The sequence below is a fragment of the Anomaloglossus baeobatrachus genome, chromosome 4 (assembly GCF_048569485.1).
Source record: "Anomaloglossus baeobatrachus isolate aAnoBae1 chromosome 4, aAnoBae1.hap1, whole genome shotgun sequence".
Lineage (NCBI taxonomy): Eukaryota > Metazoa > Chordata > Amphibia > Anura > Aromobatidae > Anomaloglossus > Anomaloglossus baeobatrachus.
In genome coordinates, this window is record NC_134356.1 from 631,222,344 (window position 1) to 631,234,577 (window position 12,234).

Genomic DNA, 12,234 nt, shown 5'->3' on the forward strand with positions numbered 1-12,234 from the left:
GTATATCCAAATACTATTAGGGTCCTTCCACATGTACTGAATTTGTTACAGATAATTTCAGTAACAAATCTGGTGTCCTCCTTTTACATATTTTCCAGCAGAAATAAGCTGAGGGTTTGAAACGTAAAGAAATCATCCTAGCGTTCCCTCACCTGTAGTAATGAGGAAGGCTCTTCGTGACACCGATATAGTTAATGATGGTACCAAAGACTGCAAGGGATGTTTTTGGAAAAGTTTAAGTTTTTTGGTGTGAATATCTCTCAATTAGTGACTGTTATTTGCAAGAAATTCATCAAGCGATTTGCACCTTTTTTAAGTTGACTTGTGGTTTTACGATTTTATAAGTGCCATTTATTTTAATGCATTTTTTGCCATTGTGAAAAGTGTGAACTTTCTCACTAAATAGTTGCAAAACAATTAAAGTGATGAAAATAAATAATTTGGGGTTTTGGGCAAAACTCATGAATCGTGTGCTCCATTTTGATTAATTTAATGTAAGAAATGTTAGTGACAACCTTATGTGAGGAATATGGTAGATCCATATATGCCAATCATCTACCAATCATATATACATTTCCATACATCCTTTTTTGGATAGAAATCCAATACCAAGTTCCTGGAACAAATGGTAGGTGACAAAGTTAATCTGACCAGAGGGGGCGATTGCTACTTTCAGAGGAGCTTCAAAGGGGACCGGGCAGACAGCCTGGCTCCGGGGTAAAAAATGTAACATTGGGGTGTGCGTAGCTCCCACATATATGACAGGCATATGTTTGGCTTCAGGACACGTAACACATATTTTGGCTTAATTGTGGGACGTGTATATCAGCCCATAATTAATAACTAGTCACTGGAGGATAATAGACACATCATGTTGCCTAGCAATGGATAGATTAAATGGTAATGGTAAACATGATGGTAATATCTTCCCGTGGGACGCTCAGAGGCGAAGATATGAGGAAAGCTGACATTTCATAATTCTCTGGAACCTGAAGGCACATCCCATGTCCAGCGCTGTCATAGATCACCAGGTGGGAGGTATGTAGGACGTACGTAGGTTATTAAAAACCAAAGCGGACATTTTGAAGGTGGTTCTTCTCACAGAGGTCATGTCCAGTAAAAGTGTGGGGAGTCCTAAGGAAACCAGTGGCTCTACAGCGCCTCCCTTGTGCCAAGCTAGCATCAGGTCTAATTGCAAGGGACAAGGTTCATATACATATATCATATGTATATCTGCTTGCACCTATTTCTTACTTGTATCTGCATTTTTGACCATAATCTCTATAAATTTCTTGTGTATATATCATTTTATCTAGTGTGCCCTTAAGGCGGTTAAATATATAATTTAATCCTGGGTCGTTCCTTTATTTCGATCCATGAATCTCATGTCCGTGCGCTAGGTTTAGTATTACATGCTACCGGGCTGTTTTCTGGCCCAATATAATCCTGCTGACAGGCCAGGCTTATATCTAACGAGGAACTGAGCAGACTTCTGGGCTGGCAGGGCCCTGTTTTACTGGAGCTAGTGAAAAGGGTCTGTCAACTTGTCAGGGAGCTAGTGGGGTGTCACGTCGGAGGTCGTGCGGTGCCCTCTGTCTCCCTCCCTGTATCTCCGTGTGCCCGTGTGGAAAGGGGGTGTCAGTGTAACCTTGCGCCAAGTGGACCTTGCATACCTTTTGGGGTGCAGAACATCACTCGGTGAAAGTGATAAGGTTGTATCACGTGGCTCCGATGTATTAGAAATGTCAGGGGGGCTACAAGGTACGGTGTCATCACAGATTGACTAACAGAGGAGGTATGTCTGTGTGACCCCCTCAGCTGTTCGTCACACCTCAATTCAAAAAATAAAAGTGACTTAAAAAATCCCACAAATGATTATTTGGACCACAGATTTTTTTTTAAGCCACACATTTAGACATGGTGACTCACCACAAGACAGGATCACTATGGCTCCTGAAGGTGTCTCCTGAGGAAATGTGTGTGCAGCTACTTCTACCACAAACACTATCACTCAGTAAGAAGCCACATATTGCATTGATGTCCCCTTATAAAGACTAATTACCACCACCCATCACACCACCCTTACAACCAATCCAGATATTTCAGGACTTATTTTATTGAACTCCTGCCCAAATAAATTTTGAGCACTAAAGAGGTGACAAGATAAACCATAACTTCAGCTCCTTTCTCTGCAAAACATTGACACATTAAATGTGCCAAGGTACAAAAACCTTGTTGCCAGATGCCAAGAATTTTCACAACGTTAGGTTTCCTTTCAGAACTAAGCTAAAAACGTTTCTTTTATCTATAGTAACCTGGTCAAACAAAACGAGGGACCAGACATCAATAAACTAGTTTGTCTTTTCCCTGGTCTTGGATGAAAAGTGTGTACCTAACTGGGCTACTTCACAAAATATGGAATCACCAAATGCCACGCCGGATGTCATGTTCGTCCGTTCAGGTAGAGGCAAAGCCCTCCATGAAGGAACGAAAGGGGCTGCTGTCCCAATATTCGATACCTTTGAGTTTATGAGTTTCTATAATAATGAAACTAGTTCGGAACCAATCACCAGAACCCCGATGATTCATTGCTCTACTTCATCATTTGGTTTTGAGTACCTGGGTTGAAAATAAAATAGCGGACGCTTTATCTTGTGCCCAGATGTTTGTTTTTTGGGATCTGTGAACAAAAGCACACTTAGAAAAGGGAGGCAAGCAATGACTACATAGTGGGCAAGAACGTATGACTTTAGTTAAGAACTCCTTTGTTCCGTCCTCTTAGAAATGTCATTACAGAAGTTGGAATATTTGGTTCCAGGTGGCTGGGGGTGTTTTCCCTGTTAACAATAGTCAACATTTAAGTATTATAATACAATTTGTGGCCACAATGAAGGATTCAGGGGGATCCACATCAGCTGTTATCAAAGGCTTCTCTGCCATAGCTTTTAGGTTAAAACTATGGTCTTGTAAGGATGTCACGAAAGCATTCTTGGTACATCAGATTGAGAAGGTCCGTTAGAAAGAAAAATGCTTTAGAGGTAAGAAGCATGCTGTTTCTTTTGCACTCTTGAAATGGATTTTAACCATCATATTGTTGGGAGTGGGAAAATTGGTAACTTGGAATGACCACACATTGGCTTGTTTAAGAGCTCAAGGTGTCCTTAGTGTGCATGGTTCTCTTGAAATCTGAGTTTTGAGGTCAAAAACCGGTAAGGAAGGAAACGGTTGTTGGGTAACCATTACGGTAGTTCTTTTGTCAAGTTTAATTGTCCTTGTGCATTAGTTTTTGTTGGTTCGCGCTATAGATATTGGTACAATACTGGAAAATATCCATCTTGGTTTCAACTTTGGGAGTATTCAAATTATGTTTTATGGGCTTTGGGAATGGAAGATTTAGATTTTCTCAGGATAGGTGACAAAACTGAGTGGGTATGGGTGAAGAAAGCATTATTCCCCTTGGTAGTTGGTCTTCACCAAGACTTAAGCGGGCTTTACATGCTACGAGATCGCTACAGCGGTCTCGTTCGGGTCACGGATTTTGTGACGCACATCCGGCCGCTGTAGCGATCTCGTTGTGTGTGACTCCTAGGAGCGATTTTGGATCGTTGCAAAAACGTCCAAAATCGCTCCTCGTTGACATGGGGGTCCTTTCCCAATTATGGGCAAAGTTGATCCTCGTCCCTGCAACAGCACACATCGCTACGTGTGACGCCGCAGGAACGAGATACCTCTCCTTACCTGCCACACGCCAGCAATGAGGAAGGAAGAAGGTGGGCGGGATGTTCGTCCCGCTCATCTCCGCCCCTCCGCTTTGATTGGGCGGCCGCTTAGTGACGTCGCTGTGACGCCGAGCGAACCGCCCCCTTAGAAAGGAGGCGGTTCGCCGGTCACAGCGACGTCGCCGAGCAGGTAAGTACGTGTGACGCTGCCGTAGCGATAATATTCGCTACGGCAGCGATCTTCACATACACGGCATAACGATAGGGGCGGGTGCTATCACGCTCGCCATCGCTAGCATCGGATAGCGATGTCGCAGCGTGTAAAGCCACCTTCATCTGGTCACTGATTTGATTTTAACATTACTGCTTTTTTTTCTAGGTCATTGCCCCATCACGTATTTGCAATTGGATATTCATATGTTTATTGAGTAGCTGATAGTGCTAAACCTCGCCCTCTTGGCTACAACTTTAAGTTTTGCATCCGTAGAAGTTCTTTCATGAGGAATTAGGGATTGAGCGCCATTAATCGTAGATGTCCACTTCCATCAGTGCTCCTCATTCATGCAGGTGGGAATAACCTAGGCCAAGTTGAAGGGGTGGTTCACTGCTTAGTTTTACTAGCCACATTGTCTTGATATAATGTTCAGAAACAAGGCTTCTCTCAAATACCTTGTGTTGGTAATAGTGCTTCTGAGCGGTGGTATTGCGGACCACTCATCCCCATTGCGTAGACCCTGGGCTCCGTGACCTCTGAAACCCGGTGATGGCACGTCAACTTCCAATTGGCCCGACATCACCGAGGCTGGCCCCAGTCTCCGTGTGTTCCTGGGCTGTGGGCGGAGTTTTGCTGCTCGTCATAATAATATTTGCAAATACCTCCAGTTAGCAATGTAGTATAGTTCTCCTGATATAGCCATGTCTCTTACCTCATGTGCAGGGCATTGCAGCCTAGATTTAGAGAGTCCAAGTCAGTAACTATCTGTTTTGGCTCATACAGGGGGTTCCGGAGAGAAGAACACCCTCTCTATATAGAGCAAACTCCTCCTACAATAAAAAAAGAAATCCCACTTTATATTGGGTGGCACATATTCAGATTCAGTGCATTAGGTAGTGTATCTTCCACTGGAAAAATCGGCTACTTACACTCATATAGACCGCACTGAGCCTCGGGCATAATATTCTATCACCTGCTCTGAACACGACATTTGTGGATAAATGCAGATATTCGGTAAGGAATGTACTAAGCTATGTAATCTAGATTTTCTTCTAGCCTCAGGAGACCCTGCTAAAGAAGTTGATGCTGTAGGCAATAGAATTTCAAGGGTTACAGCCGAAACCCTAATGCCGGGTGTGCACAAAATGATATCAGACTGATTGTAAGTTTATAAGTTGTGAAAATAGATTGTAGTGGAAACAGTCCACTGAATACGACCTATGTAAAGTGGCATGCAAAAGTTTGGGCACCCCTGGTTAAAATTACTATTATTGTGAACAGTTAAACAAGTTGAAGATGAAATGATCTCTAAAAGGCATAAAGTTAAAGATGACACATCTCCTTTGTATTTTAGGCTAAAAATTATATATTTTCATCTTTAAAAATGTTTAAGTGAACAAACAAGAAAAATGGGCCAATGCAAAAGTTTGGGCATCCTGCATGGTTAGTACCTGGTGGCACCCCTTTGGCATGTATCACAGCTTCTAAACACTTTTTGTAATCAGTGAAGAGTCTTTCCATTCTTGTTTTAGGGATTTTCATCCATTCTTCTTTGGAAAAGTCTTCCAGTTTTGTGAGACTCCTGGCTCATCTTCCAGTTCTGTGAGATGCCTGGCTCGACTTCCATTTCTGTGAGATTCCTGGCTCGTCTTCCATTTCTGTGAGATTCCTGGCTCGTCTTCCAGTTCTGTGAGATTCCTGGCTCGTCTTCCATTTCTGTGAGATTCCTGGCTCGTCTTCCATTTCTGTGAGATTCCTGGCTCGTCTTCCGGTTCTGTGAGATTCCTGGTTTATCTTCCATTTCTGTGCGATTCCTGGCTCATCTTCCATTTCTGTGAGATTCCTGACTCGTCTTCCAGTTCTGTGAGATGCCTGGCTCGTCTTCCAGTTCTGTGAGATGCCTGGCTCGTCTTCCAGTTCTGTGAGATTCCTGGCTCGTCTTCCATTTCTGTGAGATTCCTGGATCGTCTTCCATTTCTGTGCGATTCCTGGCTCGTCTTGCATTTCTGTGCGATTCCTGGCTCGTCTTCCAGTTCTGTGAGATTCCTGGCTCGTCTTCCATTTCTGTGAGATTCCTGGCTCGTCTTCCATTTCTGTGAGATTCCTGGCTCATCTTCCATTTCTGTGAGATTCCTGGCTCATCTTCCAGTTTTGTTAGATTCCTGGCTCATTTTCCAGTTCTGTGAGATTCCTGGCTCGTTTTCCAGTTCTGTGAGATTCCTAGCTCATCTTCCAGTTCTGTGAGATTCCTGGCTCATCTTCCATTTCTGTGCGATTCCTGGCTCGTCTTCCATTTCTGTGAGATTCCTGGCTCCTCTTCCATTTCTGTGTGATTCCTGGCTCGTCTTCCAGTTCTGTGAGATTCCTGGCTCGTCTTCCATTTCTGTGAGATTCCTGGCTCATCTTCCAGTTTTGTTAGATTCCTGGCTCATCTTCCAGTTCTGTTAGATTCCTGGCTCATCTTCCATTTCTGTGAGATTCCTGGCTCATCTTCCATTTCTGTGAGATTCCTGGCTCGTCTTACCAGTTCTGTGAGATTCCTGGCTCATCTTCCAGTTCTGTGAGATTCCTGGCTCGTCTTCCAGTTCTGTGAGATTCCTGGCTCATCTTCCAGTTTTGTGAGATTCCTGGCTCATCTTGCATGCACTGCTCTTTTGATGTCTAGCCACAGATTTTCAATGATGTTCATATCTAGAGAGTGTGAGGGCCATTGTAAAACCTTCAGCTTGTGCCTGTTGAGGTTGTTTATTGTGGATTTTGACTTGTGTTTAGGGCCATCATTAGCCAAGGAAAGTGCACAACTGTAATCAGAGAAGACATCGCTTATGAAAATAGATTCAAATCCAATGACTGAACATTATGTTTTCTTATTCCTTATTCCTTTATTTAAAAAAAAAAAACAAAACAAAAAACACTTCTATTTTTAGCCATCCCATTTGGATTTGAAATTATGTAAAGCGAGATTAACAAGAAAAATTTAATTGTAGTCAAAAATGTAAACAATATTATATATATAAATTTACTGAATATTTCATTCTGCATCTTTATTGGAAACTAATTATTTTCCTTTTCCCCTCAAAACTCCCCATACTCCATTTTCTCTTATAAAAGTGTGACGCCCTGGACCAGTCAGGTAGTCATAGATAGCGCCCTGCATAACACTAGTCCCCTCACTAGGTAACACCAGCCAACCACACAAAACCCTAGTCAACCCCCTCAGGGCTTGATGTTCACACCAGGCGGCGGAGCCAGGCAGTTGTCCACGCCCACCGAGGAGTCAAGAGAGCCTGAGGCAGGAAAAGTGGAGAGATCAGTCTGAGGAGTGGAGTAAAGTGGAGGCAGGCCTCTGCCCAGGTCTGCAGCAGTCTGACAGGTGTCTGAGTTGGAGCCCAGGCACCTTTGGCTAGGAGGCATGCGGTGGCCTCAGCCTGCAGGAGGTGGATCGGGACAGGGTAGTGGCCCGCTGGTACCGACCCGGGGAACCGACTGGAAACCTGAGCACAAAAGAGGGGGCTTCTGGACCCTGAAACGAGGTCCAGAAGCTACTGGACCGAGTTAATTAACTGATTGAGTCTAGGACTATAGGTCCTTTCCCACCCAAAGTCCCAACTGAAGGCAACAGCCCAACGAGGGGGATAGAAAGCCACCGCACAGGCAGAGAGATCCTACGGGCCAGCGTCTGCGGGCAAACGGCTCTCCCGACATCCACAAGGCCGGGGAGCAGACTCCTGACGCTGAAGCGCAGGCAGCCCACCGATACACAACACGGTGCAGGAGAAAGGCAGAGACCACCAACCGAGTGGGGGACCAGACGCAGCCGGATGCAGGCACCGACCACCATCATCTTGGTTTACCAGAGACTTGTGTGTGTTGCTAATCGTGAGTACAACAGTGCCCTCCGGCTGCGCACCTCCCTGCACCTCCCATCACACAGAACCCAACGGGTCCCGGGGCCACCATCCCTACCCATGGAGGGGTTAACATCTTGCTGCGCAACATCTCCCCCGGGTGCCCAGTAACCGCAGTGGTGATGTGCACCTTTACCACAAACCGTGGGTGGCGTCACAAACTCAAACACGGCTCCGGCTGTACACCTACGTCTCCTTAAAGCGCCAGTCCCCTTTCAGATCGAAGTGGACCACGGGGCCTCTGGGTCCGGAGACGCTCGAGCCACCACCCGGTGAGTCCGGATCCGAGCGGCTTGGTTGCCGCCGAGTGCGGGGTGGTACAGAAGGTCTGGGGATCTTCTATGTAAAGCTTGTAGCACTTGTCCCCCATCATGTTTACATTCCATCTACCTTGGTATCGTCATTCCATCTCCTTGATATCCTGATGAAATCTTTCTCCTTGCTCTTAGCTAACAGCATCAAGGTTTTCAGGAAAGTAGTCCAAATGGAAATGTAAAAAAATGTAACCTCAAATCCATCAGACAACCCAAGGCTTTGAAACGTTTCAGCACTTTCTCCACCATGGACATAATTTTGTTGTTACCTAGAAATTTCTTCAAGACTTCTCAAAAAAAAATTCCCAGCCCTTTTCTCAACAGCTTTCATTTTTCGTTTGAATACGTTGTCTTTCATGAGTTTCCGAATATCCGGACCCACAAAAATGCCTTCCTTTAGTTTTGCTTCGGACAGTCCCTGAAACTCGGCACACAGGTTCTTAAAAGTATCTCCTTCTTTCAGTAGAGCTTTCACAAACTGCTTCATCAGTCCAAGTTTAATGTGGCGTGGTGGCAGGAGAACTCTAGTGGGATCAGCTAAACGTTCCGCTTCTATGTTCTTGATTCCAAGTTGCAAAGATGACCTCATTTACAAACTTTGTGGCTCATGTGATGAATCCTATCCCGGCTGTCCCATTCACACAAAAAACATGGGTACGTTGTGTATCCTACTTGCTGCCCAAGGAGTAAAGATAGAACTTTCAGATCACCACATATTGACCATCCTTGATGGTCGTAGTTGGGTTCCTTGAGATTAAAAGTCTAAATTCTCATAGATTTTCTTCAAGAGCACAGAATGCCCTACAGGCACTGAAGAATACCTGCTATTTTGCAGTAGCACACAGTGAGTATCAATAAAACTTAACCTTTATATAGGTCAAGTTAAAATTTTATAAGTATTAATAAAAATATTAGGATTAGGGTATGACAATCCTTTTTTTGTTAAATATTAGTATTCCTACTCCACAGAGTATATGGAGTTGTAATCAACAAACTTGTAGATAGAGGATATAGCAAATACCTTAATACACAAATACACTGACTGTGGTCAGATAAAGCATATATATCCTCCTACCATATAACAGTTAATTAAAAACATGGAAGAATCTCACCCATTTATGAATGTCCATGGGATGGGGAACTTAAAAGGATAAATAGAAGAATCCTTGTGGATTATAGTCCTGCGAGACTTGTGTAACTTGGGAATAATAGGTGTCGCATGGTGTAGCGCTTCCACTGTAAATAAATGAACTGTACTGCATCTGTGCTGGATTCTGTTTCCGTCAAAATGATGCAAATGTGAAACCGGCCTTATCCGACTGCTGCGCTCAGTTGGTCTTCAGCACTCATTCTTACGGCAGTGGCCATAATTGACCTCCACTCCATTTATACAGAGTTGTTTAGTCCCAGGATCTTGGGATTGTGGGTGTCCCAGAGATTGGCTCCTAAGCAATAGGTTATAAATTCTAAACTTCGAAATTCCAAATTTCCAAACCCTTTTAATGCATAAGACCCCATGAGCTATAAATATGACCCTGCCACTCAGACTTACTTTTGTTTTTGTTTTTTAACCCTAAATTGTCTCATCTTTTTTCTTCAGGAGTGCACCGCTCTGCTGCCTCCCGGCTTTTTGCCTTACGGGGTGCGCTGCACTCCTGGAGATTAACAGTTTGGATCTGCAGCATGGTTGTGCCGCTTGTCAGAACTGTGCGCTCTAACTTGTTGTGAGCAGAGACAGCTTTTCCTCCACAGCATCGGAGAAGTGCCATGGGATTGAGTGATTCGGGCCATCTTCAGAGTAGTGTGACGCCCTGGCCTATCAGGTCGTCACAGGGTAATGTGCAATCTGTCCTTCTGCACAATATCCACCTCCTCCTTGGTTACGGGTTCCTGACCTTTGGTGTTGCCAAGAACAAGCTAATAAAAATCCTAGGAACACTCTGCACCACACCCACCAGACACACCAGTGGACGGCCTGAATAGAATAGGGTCGCCCACTTGGGGGGTTGGTTATGGGGAGGTCAGGAGTGTCAGGAGCAGGACAGTGCAGTGTTGGAGGTGAAAGTGAGAGGAGGTCAGAAGCTGGGCTCCTTGAGACTACTAGGTAGCAGACGTTGGTCTGGGCCTGGTAGGAGCTGGACCCCGGTCGCAGGGGATCATGACAAGGGGCAAAGACTGTTGAGGAGGACAGCCGGCGGCCTTGTGCCATCACCGGGCAGGGGCCAGGGCACGACAGGGTACATGGACCCTAGGTCAGGAAGTAGCTTCAGGCATCCTGGCAATTTACCCAACGAGGACGGAGCTTCAAGATCCGTTCTCCACCCACTCCAAAATTGGGGTACTAGCGCAACGAGGGGGATAGCACTTTCCCTTTATATGGTCCAGAAAATCCCTAGCGTGAACTCTGAGAGCAAGCTCACACAGTTAGCCATACTGGTGAACGGGACCCGACCAGTTTTATACTCAAGGCACCAACCAGGAAACACTAGGTGCCAAGGCAAAGGTCACAGACTAACAGGCAACACCACCGGGCACGGGATCCAGGCGTGCTCCCTCCCAGAGGCAGCCAAGAACTTTGGTTTACCACAGTTGTCGGTGTCAGCGTTATTGGACTGAGTGAGTACATAAGTGACCCTTACCGTCCCAACGGCACCTCCCCATTGCTCTCATCGAGTCCTGGGGCATCTCCCCTACCCGTGGAGCGATTAAACACCTGGCTGCCCACACCATCGCCACGGGGTACTCCCAACTGCAGCGGTGGTACTCCACCTTACCACACACCACGGGTGGCGTCAGGAACTTCAAACAAAAACATCCCGTGTAAATATTCCCCCTTTATTCTGAGTCTCCGTGTGACCCCCGACCCCCCGGGTCCGGAGATCCTTCGAGCCACCACGGATCCGGATCCGAGCAGCCCGGCTGCTGACGCGGGGGCGGCACAGTAGCACTTGCAGGCTCTAACCAGAGAGTCTCCAAATGGCAAGCTCTTACCTAGGTTACCTGTAAAGAGAAGGACATGTTGTTACGTTCCCCCTTGAAGATATTAATAGTGTTTTTGTAATGTATATTGTGAATTTTGATAAGTGTTAGTGTTGTATGATGTGTATTATGATATGTGTTACAGTGATTATAGGTGTCCTGCCAACAGTAAGGCAAGAAATAGTTAATATTCAGTACTAGCCCAGAGTGGGAGGGGTTAATAAAAAGGGACAGTGACAGTTTTCAGTAAAAATGTCAGATAGGGCCCAGTATGAACACGAGACAGACCTAAGGTCTGGCTAGCAGCAAGCTACATGATATGGGTGTCCATAAAGTGAGAGGGGACCAGGGCAAAGGATAGCTAAATCCTGGAGAGAGTTAACCAAGAGACAGAGTGATATGGTGAAGACAGGACCAAGAAGAGGACGGCTAGCAGAACGGCCCAGAGTTTACAAGTCTTAGTCTATGTGCGCACGTTGCGTAAAGTCATGCAGTTACGCTGCGCTTTGCAGCGCAGCGTAACTGCATGCGTCCTGCGTCCCCTGCACAGTCTATGGAGATTGTGCAGGGGCCGTGCGCACGTGGCGTTTTAGTGCGCAGCGCTTCGGCTACTGCCGAAGCGCTGCGCAAAAAGAAGTGACATGTCACTTCTTCCGTGCGCTTTGCCGGCAGCTCCTGCTCTGTCTATGGCAGGAGCTGCAGGCAGAGCGCACATTCTCGCCGGCACCATGCGCTTCAGAACGGAGCTTTTCAGCTGCGCTCTGAAGCGCACCTTTCAGGTGCTGGGCTAGTACGCAACGTGCGCACATACCCTTACAGGTAACTGCCAAGACAGAACAGTACGTGAGATGAAGTGGTGCTCCTGGCAACTATTCTCTGAGCGTCAGAAAGCTTGAAGCTGAGTCTGGCCATATTGGTAAAACATTTTAAGAGGAGAATAAGACGCCGAAGTGCAAGTCGAGAAAATTAATTTCCCTGACTGTACTTTGGTGCTGAGCTGGGTGGTAGTGAAACAAGTGCGGCAAATGGAGGCAAGAAGAACCGAGTGTGAAGAAGAAAAGAGACTGTACTATGCTTTGTGCTGATGAGTAAAGCCTGCT